General features: G+C 47.5%; 2 protein-coding genes across 4 annotated transcripts in view; one reads left to right on the top strand and one right to left on the bottom strand.

Moving 5' to 3' along the window:
* The window catches only part of LOC135911327 (uncharacterized), a 156,309-nt gene that overhangs the window by 28,458 nt on the left and 109,234 nt on the right, over nucleotides 1–18,617 (top strand). The window contains exon 1 of one of the 3 annotated variants that reach the window (XM_065443556.2): nucleotides 5,102–5,270. The exons of the other annotated variants lie outside the window; for them this stretch is intronic. The gene's annotated coding sequence lies outside the window, so the exon portion shown is untranslated. Of the gene's footprint in view, nucleotides 1–5,101; nucleotides 5,271–18,617 lie in introns of those variants that run through there. 3 annotated transcript variants of the gene reach the window in all.
* The window catches only part of LOC135911329 (uncharacterized), a 147,093-nt gene that overhangs the window by 72,025 nt on the left and 56,451 nt on the right, over nucleotides 1–18,617 (bottom strand). The window lies entirely within an intron of this gene.

The following is an 18,617-nucleotide window of genomic DNA, read 5'->3' as shown; positions in this document are numbered from 1 at the left end:
CTCCAAAATCTTTCAAAACTCAAGCAGTTGCCCTTCAGTGTAGTGAAGTGGCGCGTGACGTATCTTTTCGACATTTCGAGTGTACGAAGCCGGTATGTAGGGCTTAACTCTTATTCCTGCGACATTGTGCAGTAAAAGCAGGTTTTTCGTAGATGCCGCTGAGGTAATACTCACTGAAAAGCCGCCGTCTCTGATTACTGGGAACGTTTGAACTGTTTCCTTTGCCGCCGAGACAATTTATGATGCAGCATGATTTGGATTCACTTGCCAAAAATTGTGTCCTTCTGATGGTCGGAACACCACCGGGATTCCTTCACTTCTTTTCTTTTTGTAGGTCACGAATTTGAAAGGTTCTTCATCACACTCACTGGCTTTATAATAGCTTAGGTCATAGTTTGAAGTACGGTCATTCTCCTGATTGGATGTCTCATCAAGACGAGGTCTCTTGCGCTCACCTTCGATGGGTTCCCCCATGGTAACCGGAGGCAGGCCTTGATGTTCAAGGACAAGCCGTGCCGGCTTGAGGATGTCATGCACATGGTGTGTGTTGGCAGAACCTTGGACGCGTTCCTGTGATGCACTCATGTGCTTCAAAACACGCTGGCGGTCATAGGGCTCGTAAAGGCAAGGGAGCCTTCGTACCTGGCTTCAGTGGGCTCGTAGGTCGCTACACTTCTTCTCCCTGAATTCCAGAGCGATGAAGTCAAGGCACAATGTAAACAAACTAGCTAAAACTGAAGGAAAATGAGAGCAGAAAGGAATGCGCCACCGCCTCGGAGAACTTCTTCTTCTTCTTTGCATTCATTCTGCTTGGGAGGGCGGATGCCTTCCTCGCATATCTCTGGCTTCGTGCTGCGGTTCTTCACGTTACTGTGTCGCTGTAGTTTGTCTTCTATTACTGGTCTCTTCTATCTGTTCTATACTCCCTTTGTGTTTCCTTGTATCTGGGCTCGTTGAGTTGGGAAGGGCTGATCGTTTGCTCGTGTATCACGGGTTTCTTGGCTCGCTGCTTACTTCACCACTCAGTACCTTTCGCCAACTCCTTTCTCGATCTATTCATTCTGCTCTTCGCCTCCCATCCTCTGTATCTCTTCAGGCCCTCGTGAGGGATTCTCAGCTGCCATCTTGATTGTCGTTGCCCAAGGCGCGCGTCCTTTGTTTCTTTTGGGTGTTTCTTTTGGGATTGTATATCCTCCTTTGCGCTTTGACTTACATCTCCTTTGATCGTTCCACTCGATTAGGGGTCGGGTTCTTGTTTCGCGCAGCGGGAGGTATATTTGACGCGGTTGTCCCGCGCTCTTTGCGATACACGACCCGCCGACCCGCGTAGCTATCTTGTTGCTGACCCGCGCTCCTTGTATTTCGTTGCGCGACAGCTACACTCTCTCGTTGCTTTCAATCTCTGTTCTTTCCTCCGTTCCTTCTTTCTTTTTCTTCTCGCACACTATAAGAACAAAAGGAGTTACGCTGATTCCTTTGGTGGAGGTAGCTGATCGTTTCATATTCAATTTCATTTATTTACTTTCGGGGCCGTTCAGGCGTTACAGAACTGAGGGGCTGATTACAAAAAAATAAGCAAATAACGAAAACAATAACAAGTTGTTGTATAGCTGATGACAAATTGCATACTTGAACACTGGTGGTTCCTGGATAAAGACGATGGAAAAGGAAAGGCGATTCTGGTCCATGCTTGTACTGGGAATACATGATTCAGAACGCAGGTTAGTTCTTGATACTTGAACGCCAACTATCTGTCTATGGTCAATGTGCAGTGACATGTATTTAGTTAGGAGTGAGTAACAATACTTCCTTCAGATATTCACTGGTGCATTATATTTTGTGAAATACACTTAAACGAGAAATTGGTTAGCGCCGAGACAGGTCAGGAAGATTTGGCGCTTCCCCCCCCCCCCTCCTTTTTTTTTGTGAGATGCTAGCATCCCGGGGGTAATTCGCTGCGATACACCTAGAAAAGCGGTTCTGGACCGACTCTTTAAGAAAGGACGTAAGAGAGTTATTACGGGTCCCAGACACATGACGCTTACTCTAGTTTAGGTAGCACGAAGGTCTTGCAGTGCCGTAGTTTTAGTAACATAGGAGCGAGATAAAACTTACGACTAAGAAAGCCAACTGTTCTGTTAGCATTATTTATAATGTGATCCATATGCGTTTGCCAGGAAAGTTTCTGTGGAATATGAACACGGAGATACTTGTACGCGCAAACGAGTTTCCAAGAGCTGCCATTAAGAGAATATAGATACAGGATTCAGGGGGTTGATACCTGCGTGTAATCCGCATGGCATTGCAGTAGTAATGTTCAGTTTCATTAACCAAGTATTGCACCAGCTGCAAATGTTATCAACGACGGACTGAAAGTAGATGCGTTGGTGGCGGTGGAAACTTCTCTCTGTATGACGGAATCGTCCTCAAAAAAGCCTCATGCAAGAATTAACCGAGTTTGAAAGGTAATTAATATAGACAAAGAGAGGAGGTCGTAGCACAGATCCATGAGGAACACCTGATTTAACTGGAGAATAGTGGGAGTCATGCTCGTTCGTTGTTAGTACAGCCTCTGGTTTCTTAGGAAACACTTGATCCATTTAATTATATAAACATCTAGGTTTAGTTTATTAAGTTTAAAAAGCAGTATTGTGTGAGAAACAGTGTCGGAAGGGTTAGCAAAATGAGTGAATATTCAGTCTACAAAAGGTGAACGATCCAAGATAGCAAGTAAATCATTAGTAAATGCTGACAGCTGGGTTTCGCAAGCTGGGCTTCGCAGCTGGGTTTAAAGGTATATTTAACGTATTTTACAGAGTCCTTGAGCTTTTACCGAGTACGTTTACTTGACTCGATACAAGAAGGCTAAGCGTATTACATAGGGGGGAGCACGAGCATTGTCGGCGATGGAGATAACTATTGGAATTGGACTAAGTAGTTACTCCAGCGTAAAGGAGTTAGTTGTCAACGCTTCATTGTTTTCAGAACGTGTCCAATCGTCACCTTGGCATTTCTTGCTCCTGTTTTCGAGTACGCGTAGTAGCTTGGAGGACATCCCGTAATACACTCACGAAGTTGGCTGCAGTCATTGCGGGTTTACTTATTTATGTGATTTATTTATTTTCCAAAGTTAGTTAAGATAGTTAGTCCAAAGAGGATATTTTAATTAATATGAAACTCGTCTGCTTATTTGTGACTCACTTAAAGACAGCCATGAGACTATATCTTTTATTTCAAAATCACAATGAGTGAACGAGGAAGCGAGACGACTGATTAGCGTTTTCGAAACGCCGAGGTGATTAAAGTGCACCATGCAGAAACAGTGCGGCTCGAACTTCAAATGCGTGACAAGTGTGATGTAAGTCCCATTCCGGATTTCTTCCGGAAGTTTGTGAAAAAACACTACTCAGGAACGTAAAAAAAAAAAAAAGATATACCCGGCGCGACACCAGAAGTAGAGGTACGGGAAATGCGAGGAAGTCAGCAGGTGCTTGAGGCACGACGCGGGCACATACAAAATAAAGAACATAAAAACCAAAAACCAAAAAAGGAGGTTGTAAAGCCGAGGGGAGGGGGGCTGGGAGACATATGCAAGTAACTATAACGCGTGACTCTTTTTTTTCTTGCACTGTGGCAACGGCGGAGACGACGGTACACGACCGAGGAATTGCAGTCTTTGGCAGAGGCTTCCTTACATCTCCCTTCCTGATTCAGCCGTGCTGCAATGATGAAACAAGTTGTGCTGTAGATACTGACTGGACTGGGTGTGCATATGAGTATACCATCCATAAAAGGGTTTATTGGGGGGGGGGGGAAGAGGGGGAAGAAGGAGAAATGTAGAGTTTCCCTGACATGCATTTAAAATAAACGTCCGGCACTTGCTTCGCGTCCGCAATTATTGCACACACATGCACATCGCTCACTGCACTTGCTTCGGTAACGCCAGTTTTCGGAACCGATAGCTCTGAAGGCTCAGAAAGAACGAATGCGGATTGCGACGCAGTCAGAAATGCAAGCGAGTTTCCTCAGGCCCCTTTAAGGAAAGGAATGGGAAAAGTCGGTTTCATCCAATCACTTCTCGCACCGCCCGAGGCACGGCGATTGTTGCACAACTCGTTGTTGCCTAACGGAAAGAAGTAATCTTTCACATTTCTGAGCAATCAAGAATGCGTCGGCACTCCACGCGCTTCTCGAGGGTCGTTTAGATATCGCAGATCTCCTGGTTGTTGTCTTGGCGTCGTTTTATCACTGCACAATGAAGCTATAACTCGACGAAAGAAACTAGAAGACGCATTTCTATTTCCGATTTCACCACTGCGTGACACAAGTGTGATTCATTGACAGATTAATTTGGTCTCGATGCTATATAGCGCATAAACGGGAGGTGTGCCGCTTTCTTTCTTCTCATTCGCGCTTCATTCATTCATTCATTCATTCATTCATTCATTCATTCATTCATTCATTCATTCATGCGTGACAGCACATCCGTTTCATAATGTAAGAATAAGAGTGCTTGTCGCAGCGAATGTCTTTTGCTCCATACACCACGAAATCAACTCGAAAGAACCGCGTGGAGTGGAGCCGCTGATACGTGACTCGAAATTCTCCTCACAATCTTTCTCACAATCTTTCTCACAAGAGCTGCAGCTGAAACGGCGCGCATACTCGCCATAAGACGCACGACACGATCTAATGGGCTGGGTAAAAAAAAAGAAGAAGCAAAGCGAGAAGAAAACGAACTCCTTTTGGAGCGGAACAGGACGCAACAAGCAGGTAACCGAGCGAATCAAGCCCGAGCAAAAGGAAGACAGATTTTGCGTGTCTTCAAAAGTTTCCGCCCGTTCTCGTACATAGTTTGTACAGGCTTTCCATCTTTCCCGCCGCTCTCCTCCGTCCGGAGTCCACGAGAGAAGGAAGCGACTCCAACGCGATCGGGCGCAGCGTAACCGGGCGAGCGCGATGAGTGGATGAGGCCAGCACGCGCGCCTCAGGGATGGGGGGGGGGGGGGAGGGGGGGTGCGTGGCGGCGGAGCCCGAAAGCGGCCTCCGCGCACCGCCGCTCCTCGCTCGTCGTGCGGCGCCCCGCGGAACTTGGCTGCCTGTCTTGCGCGTCACCCGGGCTGCGCGCCGCGCTATCGGCCTGCTGACGGCCACGGGACTCTCGCCGTCGATGCGAGATTAAGCGTGCGCGAACCAGCGACAGCGTCGTCGACCCTCCCGCCCGTCATCTGCGTTTAGCCGCGCCGCTCCCCGAAAGAGCTTGTTCCGCGGTGAGTAGAAGCGCCAAATTTTGTTGTACTAGTACGCGCAATTTGAGAATCACCAATGCTGCGATTTCTCTTATTCGGGATATACGCGCGAGTGATTTGCTTAATAACTTACCGTTTCGCTTAAAGTTCTGACGCCTCCGCGTGCTTGCGTCCGGCGCGCGCGCGCATGTGCGCGCGCACGCGTAGATGCGTTGCGTGTGTGTTGCGCTAAGCGTTTATGTGTTCATGAATCGTTCAACGCAAGTCACTCAGCATGTTCTTCAATTGATTAAGACGCCGTCACCTTCATCATAGGATGCGATTACTCACCAGGTACGGTTCATCCTAGCAAAATGGTTCGGATTACGGAAATAGTAACAAGTTCATACACAGTGAAGCGTGTTTCGCGAGAGGTGCGCACAAATAACGTGTTTGTTCTGCGCTGTTCGCTGGCGCGTGTTGTATTTTTTTTTACCCCATAGTACATATTTATACGAGCCTTCTACTGAGTTTGCTGAGAAATGCGTGACGAAAATTTCCCTTCCCTAACCTTTGTCTGTTCACAAGACACAGGTTAGAATCACCTGAACGAGTAAATACGGTGTATAGGCAATCCGCAATTTAGCGTGCCTGAGCGACATTTGGTAGCGTCTTGTTATCTTGCTATCATTTTAGCGCGATGTATATGTAACCTATACGATAGAGTAAATCCGTTCCGATTCCCAGGTTGGAAAACCTGGGGCCGTAAAATAGAGCTTATCGTTCCTGTAAGCCCTATTTTCTATTGGCCGGCGACTTTCACTAATGATATGCCCGGCGTAACCATAGCCTATAGGATCTCCTCTTACGGATAGTTCTTGCATAAGAGCGCTTTTGCGCATACGGGACCATATTATTCTGACTGGCTTCCCTTCGTGAGGATATTACGAGCAGCTCTACGCTTCATAGCATGCCTTTCAGCTACCGATAGGTTGGGACTGGCTGAGCATGCCGTCAGCTAACCATCCCTGCACTCGGTAAACATCCATAAGCCTCTTTAGCGTGTTTAGCTTCAAAGAACTTCGCAATCTAAAATGACTCTGCATGGTTTAGTGGCAACCCCACTTCTGTCGTCAGCTCTAACGCAAGTACTCTTCCTCCAAAATCATAGGCAGGCATCTAGCTATATATACAGTTAATTTCGTTGCGTATGCTATTGCTTAGCACTCGCCCTGTATGACGCATCCGGGCCAGACGTTGTCGGGTTCAACGGCCACCCGCCGCGGCCATATTGAAACGCGATAACAGCTGCAACGGTTGGGAAATACAGAGATCATCACGAGGCGCGACGGCGCGACATGTCTCCGTGTGCCAAGCGACGCCGCACCTCAACATCCTGAATGGTTTCCGCTTGTTAGCATATACCCGCGCACCATGCCTCGGAAACAGTATACGCCTGGTCATGTGCCGGCGGAGACGCACGTATACGCCGACTCAGAATGCGACAGAGAAACGCGAGAGCCGCGCCGGGTACGTGCGCAGGACGTGTCGGTGGGGCGTAAGGTGTCGCGCCGGCGGCTCCTTGTTTCCTGTCGTTCTGCGACGCGGTCCGGATGACGATAATCTGTCCTCGTGACATTGAACCCTGCCGTTCGGCGCCGAGCGACAATTTCCTCAGTCATATTTTTCATGCACGTTTTCTTTTTCCATTTCTGATGTCTAACTCTTGTTACTCTCCAAGACGACCTTCCGCGGGCACGAGGCTTTGCGCACTGCACAGCTCGGAAGCCACGTAAAATCTGTACTTACGGGAAAAGCAAGGAATTCGGAGCAGCGGAGACAAAGGGGAGGAAAAATTCCTAATGCGCTCGCAGTTTTTCCACATGTCTTCGACTATATATAGCTACCTAAACAACACACCCCCAGCACCACCTACGTGTATTGAGATTTCAGAGCTCGGACACCTTAATTCTCCCGTGATTATTAAGGGAACTATGAACATTGATTGATTGACTGATTAATTGATTGATTGGAATCTAGTGGCAGCGTGCGAGTTGCCTATCATACTTATAGGTCGCAAGTGGAAGACGCAGGGATATATATATATATACGTGTTTTTGTGTGTGTGCGTGAAAGAGAGAGCTGAAATAGTTGTTTGATGACCATCCCCTGTTCCTTTCTTTCTTTCGTCTTCTTTTTATTCTATTTTGGTAAGATGTGCTAATCGCGTTACGAAGCAGTTAGGGATATTTTTGGAGGCTGACGGGGAGTGGCGAGGGTTATTTTTTCTTGATGTTTCTTCTTTCTTTTCTTTTTCTTTCTTTTTCTTTTCTTTTTTTTTTTGCTTTCGTGAAGTCCACAGACGCAAGCTCTGAGAGATAGATGAGACGAAAAGCTGCATCGGGTGGGAAATTATAGCGATATACAAAGCGCAATATGCTGCGGCTCTTATCGCATTGAACACATTTATATTCATACAGTTTCTGTTGACCTGACTGCTCACGCCGAACAACGGGAACATAATTTCGTCTTTGGCGGTCCCATTCCGTTCCGTGCTTCTCTGAAGAAACTTCGCATGCACGTATACACATCGCCGTGAATTAAAAGCACCGTCCAGTGCACATTGAGGAACTAAGCACTAAATGAGAACACATCTATCAAGAATAACTTGAACGTGCGTGCGAGAGCTATAGTTGGAATACAGCGTAACTGATTTACACCCTTAAGGGTCCTCAAAGGTGCAATTGGTCCATAATTGATGCCCTTACATCCGTAAAGGTGCAAAGGTGTGAGTTGTATACAGAACAATTAAGGGCGTGAATCGGTTTGCAGTTTACGGCGCCACGAATTTTACGGCGAGAAGCCAAAATGGAGGGATAAGTTCGAAGCGACGTAGCTGTCGTTAGTTTATGTTCGAGTAAATAGATGCTAGCTCACAAATCTGTGCGTTTTTATACTTTTATCCAAAAACAGACCATGATCTCGACAAAGATACCTTCCACGGCTGTGCCGCACGGCAGTCCGCGCGGCCCCGTCACAGTGCCGGATGCAAATGAAGCCGGGCGCGTCTTTCCTTTGGACCCTTTATCTCGCGTGGCACAGGATATGCTTCCCCGCTTCCTCTTGTGCTACAACCGCGCCTTCGTCCCGACGTTGTACGCCTGTTGAAGTCGAGCTGCTGCGGCTATCTCATGTGCGAAGGATACGCGCGGTATCTCGGCTTCTCTCAGTGAAAGGGGTGAGTACTGTATATACGCCTGCAATGCGCGCGGGCGTCGACTGTTCTTCTTATCACTACCGTTCTAGAGGTGATGCAAATTTTTCTCCCCCCCCCCCCCCCCTGATATGCGATTTCTACCTTTCTCACGTGTAGAGACTCGCTCAAAAGGCACTCGTGTGTGCCTAGAAGAGTACCGACTGCGTACAGTATTCGTGCCTTCAGTAGGCCTTCATAATTCCACTTCTAAAATGTGAGCGTGGACACTTCTTTTTCAGACTCTTCAGTGCTCTAGTGCCTGGTTACATCGCCCGAAAGTAGCAAGTATATTTGTATACTGTGCACTGGATATAATAATAATAATAATAATAATAATAATAATAATAATAATAATAATAATAATAATAATAATAATATGTTCTGATTTTATGTCGGTGTACACACTTCGTCATTTCTGCTGCATACCCGTTTCTCATTCTATCGTTCATATTACCGACTATAGTCCGCAATTGTCGGTATAGTGTTCATCGTCGTCTTCGCTGTAGCAATTTCTCTTCTGTAAGTCGCTGTCTTTACAACGTCTGTTTTCTAGCAACGCCATACAATTTGCTTCTTCTTTCTCTCTTTATCGCAGAAGCGCCAATTCCCTCATTTCATATATATTTGACTGAACGTAAATGTTTCCTTCTCGCGCTGAGTCACAGGAAACAACCGTTGTCGTCACATGTTTACCAATCGCTGTGAACGTCTTCAGGCTTCTTGCTCACTGCTGTCATCGAGACGGCAAGCACGTATAAAGGCGGTAAGAGCCAGAGACAGCAATCATGCACGGCTTCTCGTATACCGTATACACCGTATGGACAAATGTACCTGTCAACACCGCGCCGCCATTCAACGCGTTCCGCAATATATATATACGAGCGAACGCTATGTTTCAGGACGTACAAAAGCGAGTGGTGTGATCTCGCGGGCTCTCTTTCTCCTTCCCACGAAAAAAAAAAAAAGCCACGTGCGGACAGACACGCCCCGTTTCCGCGGCCGGCTGAGACTTTTCCTTCGGCCCGGCTGCCGGGCATTTTTCTCCTTCCTGCTTCCTGACGTGTATCACCACGGAGTTGTGCGCACGCCTCACGCGTGGAAGCGGCAGTTGGGGGCGGAGAAGGGGTTCCGCGCGGCCCTTGGCCGGGTTTCGGCAGGATTTCCTTCGCCCGTCGTCTATGCTGGTGCCCGACGACGGCCGGCTTCCGCCCTTGGAAGGGAAACGGGCCGAAAACAGACGAAGTCGTCGAGGACGCGCCGCCGGAGCTGGCCGGTCGAGTGAGAATGTTGGGCTGAAGTGGCATCGCCGAGAGTGGATCATTCGTACTGCGCCGAGGCCGTATAATTGCAATAAAGAGACACGGAACGCCTGTACGTTAGCGTTGCACTTCCTGAAAGGGCTCGTCTGCCTCCGAAGGCTCATGCGTGCGTGCGTGTGTGTGTGCGTTTCGGCTCAGAGAACAACTTTCATGTATAGCACGTATAGAGAGACAGAATGATGGATCGACAATTTTTCGTGATGGCCTACAATTTCCTGATTGGCAATTGCGCTGTTGTTATGATACTTGAGAAGTTAAATAGATGAAGATAACTAATTACGTACTTAGTCAAAATCCAATGAACAGTCTGACTTGCTCCAAGCGACGGCAAACAAACAATACATTGTTTTTAGCTACGCGGCACTCGCACACACACACACACACACACACACACACACACAAATATATATATATATATATATATATATATATATATATATATATATATATATATATATATATATATATATATATATATATATATATATATATATATATATATATATATATAAATTCTGGCACTAGTTACGGAGTTACATACCTAGCTGCCGATTGTGAAAAATTTTTCTCAATGTGTATAGCTTTTTAGCGTTGACGCTTAAGCTTCATTACACTGAACGGCTCTGCAGGACTATCGGTTACAGGGGTGCGATCATTTGGTTGAGAGACGAAAATGAGGCGGGCTGTTTGTAGAGGTATCAGTTTTCCGCTTATAAACACAGGAGATAAGTAGTGACTTCAAGTAAGGCATGTATCGCAGATATTGCTAATTGAATAGGGCGCTTATTAGCTTTTATGCAAATAATCGCCGGAAATGGTCGCCAAGCGTTCACCCAATAAAGCAGGGAGCATAATGAAGTAAACACAGCATTCAACAAGTAAAACGCGCGAATTTTAGCAATACTAGGGTCTAAAACGCTGCATATGAAGTACAGCTATGGGGAACATGAGGGGCAACATCCTACTCGTTCTTGAGCAACAATTATTCGTGATGTGTGGGCTCAGATACCCCGACGTGGTTATACGTCACAAGTAGCTTTTCCGTTAAACATTTAGTCGCACTGAACTCTTTTGTGTACGGCACTCGTGTTTATTTACTACGGCCTTTGGAAATGAACTTGAGTGTCTTCACAATATTACTTAAGGGTGTACAACATCATAGCTTCTTCAAAAGTATTCAGATTAAGAAAGTATACCTTCCTCGACAAACAACAGTTAATGTTCGGCTCCATTTAATAAGTATACATCTCTTAAACTGGTAATGCCAGGATACTTTCAACTATTTGTTTTGTTGCGGTAAAGGAAAGTCCTAGGTCTCAAAATTCTAGAAAAAAAAAAATAGTGACTAGCCTTAGAGAGCCGAAAATAATGTAATATAGTAGCTTTTGTACAGCCAGTTTTGGTTTCGTTTCTCAGGAGGATATTGTGTTGTGACGTCACGAAATAAAATAAAGGCACATATTTTTCTTTGTTGACATTCACAATATCCTTGAGTGCAAACTTTTGCACGCTATAAAAGTCCTCGCATGAGAGAGAGAGAGAGAGAGGTCAGGAAAGGCAGGGAGGTCAACCAGACGAGCACCCGATTTGCTACCCAACACTGGGGGTGGTAAAGGGTAATAGAAAGAGAAGAAAGGGAGAGAGTAAGCAATGAGTGCGTGCGTGGGAGGATGCACAGGGGCACTATAAACGGTCTCTTAAGCCGGTGTACTTCGAGTAGTGTACTAGAATACGAATCGATTTTCTTGCCAGTAACGGGTGCGGACACAGTGCGAGTATCTTTGACTCAGAGAACGGTCTTGAGTCCAGTCGGTGTAAAGTCGCCCGTAGAGAGAGGCGTTGTACGTCGTAGCGAGGGCAGGCACACAATAGGTTCTCGATGGTTTCCTCGCATCCACAGGAGTCGCATGAAAGCGCCAGTAAGGCAAGCAGCTGATGTCGCTGCTTGTATGCAGCGTTGAAACTGTCTGCGTGCCAGTCGCGTGCATGCCCCGCTTGTACAGCAGCAGGCGTTTGTGTCGTGTCCAGTCTTTTCCTTTTGGTAGCCTGAAAGGCGTTTATTCCAAACTTGCGATTCTTTCAGTGTACTGTACTAGGCCGATAAGGACACTATTTCGTACTCTAATGCGGCTTATCCTACATACCTGAAATAATATTGGGGTGGAAAGGGAGCGGAAGGCCATATGCCATTCAAGGCGTTTAGTTTTGCCGTTACCCTTTGTGGCGACGTGCCGGTACAGCCGCAGGCATCATTAGACACCACACCATTATGACGTCAAGGTGCATGGAAGAAGCCTGAATAGCGTTGGCGCATTTTTCTAAGCCTCCCTACTCGGGCGTCAGTAAGTGCTTCGCGCTTACTGGTGCATTTTCAAAAGCGGCGACGGCGCTCGTCAGTTGATCGGTATTTCCCACCAGTGAGGGGGAAAGGAGGAATGTGTAAGGGGAGGGAAGGGGGGTTGAGGCGACGGGAGCCGCCTGGCGGCGTCCTCGCTGACCGCACGTCGGACTGTTCCTTTTCTCAGTGAGCACCTTGACCGTGGCGATGTGCGCGCGGAGGCTATCCCTGCAGCTCTGTTTGTTTACCGGCGGCTTGGGCAGGCGCGCCGTTTTCTAAAACGGTGCCTCAAGGCGCCGGCCTTGCCGCCTCGCTTCTGCCACTGTTTCTACTCGGTTACGCACCGCGAAGAGAACAAGAGAAAAAAAGTTGGAAAAGAAACAACAAACAAACACAGCACAGAAAGCATGGTTTGCTTACGGGAAAGAATTGTACTGCTTTATTTTGTGAGAAAGCCGCTTTCTAGTTTCTCGTTCAAATTAAAATAAGTATCGGAAACCTTAGCGCGATGGCCGCTGCGGCATCTGATATTGTAAAACGAAGGGAACACGTTCAGAACCAATTGAAGTACACTGAACTAGCTGGTACACATTGGAGTACACATTGGTACACATTGGAGCTATTATACCTAAATAGTTAGCACCTTTAGCTTCGCTATGGGAAACTATTTTCTCTTTTTCTTGTTGCCCATGCAGTTGAAAGGAAAATAAGTATAGGAGACGGTCGCCATGTTTCGACAAGGGCTCCTTTACACTATAATTAATGAAATAAACAAGGGTAATTAAGATATAATTGCTACAGTAATTAAAAATATTTCGTGAAAGTGAAATGCCGTGTTGGCTTGTATCATACTTTTCATTCAGCAATTACATATACGATAAAAATAACTTGGTACAAAAATACAAGGTTGATGCATGAAACGACGCTAAAACATCCGAGGACACCTAAGCACTTCTTATGAGTTGTGAATGCGAAAGCGTTAATGCCGAATTGAACGCCGCTGAGCGGTCCTTCGAGTTTTGCGCTGCGAGTAATCTAACATAGCGGTATAGGTGCTGCCCGAGCCAGCAAACAGCAACAGCCCGCTGTGCGAACGCCGCAAGCCACTGACGTCCTGCGCGACGAAAGACCGAGGAAGCAGAAGCGGCCACCAAGGCCGGCATGCGCGCGCCCAGCAGCTAAACCCAGTGTAGGTTGATACGATCTCGACCGGAGGAGGTGGGTCTTCACCGCAGGATTCGGGAAACGACGACGAAGCCGGGCACCATGATGATAAAAAAAAAGATAGAAAAGATTGTATTCACTTCATTGGTATATAGTTTTGACTCATCCGAGTCTCAAGCCGTTCTGATCTAACACGGGGGTCAGAATGGCCTTAAATAACCCCTCTTTCTTTCGCCGAGGAAATCCCACTGGCCAATAAAAAAAGGCCGAATTGTTCACCACCTCCATCGCCCCTCACTGGTCGTCAGCGCGCCGCTCAGGCGCTACCCTCTATGAGCTGCTCGTGTACGTGGTGCATCTGTCTCCAGCATGTCACAATCAGAGGCAACCACTTGTCGTAGATGCTTTCCCCCGGGAAGGACCCTTTCATCGGTAATTGGCCACTTCGTGACGTTCAGGAGGGCGACGTTGCTGTCTTGAAGCGAAGTGAATGGTGAAGCGCGAACATCAACCGCTACAGCTGCGTTTTGCTGGTGGGGCGTCCCTCCGTCGCCAGGTGTGGTAGTCGGTGGCTTGTTGCAAATCTTAGATCGATCATAACAGGCGGAAACACAGCCACGGACCGCGCTCCGGCTTCCGAGAGCGAGAGCGACGGTGACGTGGCGTCGCGGCGAGGCCCTCTCCCCTAACGCAACACCGGGCGCGCTAACGTATAGCAGCGGATGTTCCCTTTCCCCCGCTCTGTTCCGTCGAAGCGTGCTCGTGACATGGCGTCACAGACAATTGGAATTTAGGTGCTGTTTCACTGCTACAGACGACAGACGCCGGATTTCTCGCTCAGTGGGCCATTTGATGGTTTCGCATCAATAACGGGAAGCTTTGTCTTGTGGGCTGGTGGTTTCCCGCTCCCGAATAGAATAGTAGATTGGCGGCCCGGTGTATTCCTGTTGTAATGTTCGCAGCTTTAAAAAGTGCTGCGCTGAGGTCCCATCGCGTTGCTCAAAGGAGCTATGTATAATATTGTCTGCGCTGCAGACAAGTGGTGAACTTTGACTATCGTTCCCACGGAACCGGGCCAAATGAGAGCTCAAGTTTCGATCACGCGCTTTCTTTTATTTTATTTTATTTTCTTTTATTTTTTTTTTTTACACAGACGTGCGATGGCGAATCGACAGTGGCTGCATGTTCGTATCCAGGAAGCGAGGCGATCCACAAATACATGCAGCCGTCAGGCGCTTGAAGACGCTATCATTAACATCAGCGGCCTTGTACTGCCCTGCGTATACGCTGTAATTGTGCCAGGCTTACACTTTCCGCCTCGCTTCAAATTCAAAGGCAGCGAGTCTCAAAGGCGCTTAGCGGAAGCAGTATCCAAGGTAATTTTCCCAGTCTTTTCATGCAGACAGCTTTAGTCAAAACAAGACAAAGAACAAACAAAAAGCCAACACGGATAACAGACGTGCCCCAGTGTCATGACACATGGCACCATTTATTTTTTTGAACTTTCCGAAACTTGAGTAATAGCTGTTCTGAAGCGTGCAGGCAGGAAAAAAAGAAAAGAGGGAAATGAAAGCTTTTGTTTTGGACGTTGTCACGAGCATCAAGAGCCTTGCACGCGCGCTCGATAAGTTCGCGCTCACTTGCCAATCCTATTTTTGCTATTTATTATTCCCTTGTTTTTCTTGACCCACTTTTGAGTCCTTCGCTGATAACCCTGTATTATAACACTGCGTTCGTGCGGGGGCTGGTGCGGGCTCCTAAATGTGCCTGTTATTCTCCTCGATAAGGCCAATGCCGCTCTCTCTCTATATATAAATATATATATATATATATATATATACGCTAGTTGCAAGGCACGTTCTTTATTAACACTTATAACAGTTTAAGTTACTAGCCTTTTCACGGTGGAGAATCACGTACAAGTATGTGTTAATCTAAGCGTGAAGTGCTTACAGGTGGTGTCAGCCAAGTTCTCGTGTATTCTTTCTCCTACCCTGAAGTGGTTTGCACTTATCTCGCACAGTCTCGGTGATCTCGCAACGCCTTTCCCAGGGCCGTTGGCTAGCCGGCGCTTTGTAGAGAGAGAGAGAGAGAGAGGGAGTCTTAAAGGCAGGAAGGAGAAGAGTTCAGCCGCCTTACAGTTTACGTTCCCAAAAAAATTATTTGCTGGAACTGCCGGCATTTTGTCGATGCCGGTGCTGGAGAGGGCGTAATTTTTCTTACTAGTAGGGGGCGCCAGTGTACTTCTGGCTCAATATCAGCCCAGTTAATTTAGTGGACATGAAATAGGGTAGCGCACTTCACGCTCCAGGATTTATTGTTCGCAGCTATAAGTAAGGCATTACGAAATAATGTTTTTGTCAGAGGCCGCAGTATAAGAATACTGTACTGTGTTTAAGGCATGAGCAGCGTTTTCATTATTTTTCTCTTTTTTTTTCGTTTTGCTGTTTCATAGCGAAGCTATATTTGTCACTCCTTCCTCTCATTTAACTGAGCACACTGTTTTCTACCGCGTTAAATTTTGTCTTGTTCCTCGGTCAAAAGGGAAATTTTAGCTGTCTGGCCGGAGAAACGCTTCGGGCAGCAAACCCTGCTGCCCTATAAAGTCAAACCCACTCGTGTAGAGTTCCAGACATTTGACAGGCCAGCGCTCGCTGAGAGCTGCGTTTTTTTTTATTTTTTGATCTTGAGATGTCTCGGGTGAGAGAAGCAGAATTAGCTTAACCTCTTTCCATAACCTGTTAGTGATGGAATTTTAATATGGCGTGTATTTGTGGAGTGGCCGCTATAGAAGCGCGACTTGTGTGTCCTACTTAAGTGTTCGGGCGACTGTAGACCTCCTTAGAGCACAACGGCTTGTAGCTTGCACAATAAGATCATACGTGCGTGCGTGCGTGCGTGCGTGCGTGCGTGCGTGCGTGCGTGCGTGCGTGCGTGCGTGCGTGCGTGCGTGCTTGTGTGCGTGCTTGTGTGCGTGAGATTGTACACGCTTGGCGCTTCTCGCGGGAGAGAATGTCCCGAATGCAGATGCATGCACTCGTGGCGAAATACAATCGGCCGCTGATGTCGCGGCTCGTAATTAGGCGCCCGCATTGTGTTGCACAGCTCGGCAGGACCACCGCGCTACCCCCGCGGCGATCGTTCGTGTCAGTATACGTTTGGCATTGTTTATGCCGGCTCAATCGTGGCGAGGAGACGCTGTTGCTGAGATTATTGCCTGAATTAAGTGGCTGCGCCTCATTAGCGTCGCGAAGGCATTGCACCCCTCCTTACAGGACGGGCGGTTCTGTCCACGCGCTGATTCCGCACGCACCCGCATGCTCACTGACTCTCGTATACGCGTTGACCTAATTTGTGCATACGAGCCGGCGCCGAAGTGTAGAAAAGGTAATAGTTCTTAGAATGGAGTACGCCGGCGGCGGCATCGTGCATTGAGCAGGATAGTCCCATTCCTTTCGAAATAATTTGCAGTCAGAGCACACAGGCAAATGCCGCCATTGTTCGGATCCTGCGTCCTTGCCTATAGGAACAGTTCTGAGAAGAAAGCACGTTGGCCGCAGTCCTGCGGATGGACTCGATTTAGAGCCTCTGAGCATGAAAGCTCATTAGTTTTGACGACACTCGAAGCGCGAAGGAAAACGTGATGTCTCCAGTATTGGTACTTGCAAATTCATCTGTAGTTCTCTTATATTCGGAAGACACTTTCGCCGTGAATAATTGTCGTTGACTAAGAAGCAGTTACCGTACATCCCAACATAAGAAAAAATTCAACTGAGTTTCACCGTGTGTCTCTCATTTCTATAAGGAAGGAGGAAGGAAAAAGTGGACAAGGAAAGGCAGGGAGGTTAACTAGTTTCGCTCAACCAGTTTGCTACCCTACACATGGGAGCGGGATGAGGGTAGATGAAAGATGGGGAAGGGAGAGAGAGAGAGCAGATAGCACAGCACACGCATCGTCAGTTAGAGTCCATCACTTTGGCGTGGTACATGATGTCACTGTCACAGCCACTTGTCCAATCCCGTCCCGAAGTAGTCCCTTCGTCGCCTTCAGCTGCGACGTCTTCTGTCGGCGACATGTGAAAATCGTTTCGAGTGACAATGGTCTATCGTCAAGGTGCGCTAGAACGGATGCCAGGGACTGTCGCTGAACATTATATTCAGGACAGTCTCACAAAATGTATTCTAGCGTCTCCTTTATTATTAACTTATTATTAATTATTATTATCAATATTATTATTTATTAAAAAGCAACGAACGGCAACATTAAATTATGGTGTTTTACGTGCCAAAACCACTTTCTGATTATGAGGCACGCCGTAGTGGAGGCCTCCGGAAATTTCGACCACCTGGGGTTCTTGAACGTGCACCTAAACCTAAGCACACGGGTGTTTTCGCATTTCGCCCCCATCGAAATGCGGCCGCCGTGGCCGGGATTCGATCCCGCTACCTCGTGCTCAGGAGCCCAACACCATAGACACTGAACAACCACGGCGGGTTACAGCAACATTACTGTGACAGAAGGTAGCTTAAGCTTTAAAAAAAAGTATGTTTCCGGGTTTTTTTAATAGCAAAAATAATTTTATTTCTTCCACTATGCCATAACATGCTGTAACGAGAATATTCAACGCTGAATGCTTGCAGTGATTCTCTACCATGGAGCAAGCGCTGCTTGGGAGACACACACCGGTTTTGCACGTTACTTTACGGATTCCGGTATCTCGTACAAACGACCGTCCAAGGAGGTACAGTTGCAAAGCTTATTATTTCTGTTTGTGTGTCTCGCTCTTTTTTCTGGTTGGTTGCCATTCACTGAAAGCCTAATCAATGCGATAGCGCCGTAGCCTCTTCAAGCACATTCAAAGACACGAAACGAATCCAACGGAGGACAGCACTTCCACAGCCATTCCTAGCAGCTACTACGATCTCAGTCGCGTTGACTACACTGTATCACGACGCGACCTTAAAACACTCGAGGTGCCCGAGTCATGAGCCGGCCTTCGCCGCATTTATTTGCCAAGCTGCCTTGGCAAACACGCGTTCGTTTCCTACCTCGTCACTATATACGGGGTGCCGCTTCCCAGTGCCCAAACATTGACTCTTCGGCGAGACAGACGCGTCGTGACCGTGTGGACGGCCACTTCACGCAAAGGAGGCACCGCCTCGCGGCTGTTTGCATCTTCGTTAAACCGTGGGCGAGGCTGACAAGGCGAGAGCGCGGCCAGCAGTGCATGGACGGCCCAAGGTGGCTGCGCGCCAATAACACTCGGCAAACCTCTCTACAGGGGCCGTCTATCGGCAGCACACGCGCAGGG

Source organism: Dermacentor albipictus, chromosome 1 (assembly GCF_038994185.2).
Source record: "Dermacentor albipictus isolate Rhodes 1998 colony chromosome 1, USDA_Dalb.pri_finalv2, whole genome shotgun sequence".
Taxonomy (NCBI): domain Eukaryota; kingdom Metazoa; phylum Arthropoda; class Arachnida; order Ixodida; family Ixodidae; genus Dermacentor; species Dermacentor albipictus.
Note: the sequence above shows the minus strand (reverse complement) of the source record. Positions and strands in the feature narration are given on the sequence as shown.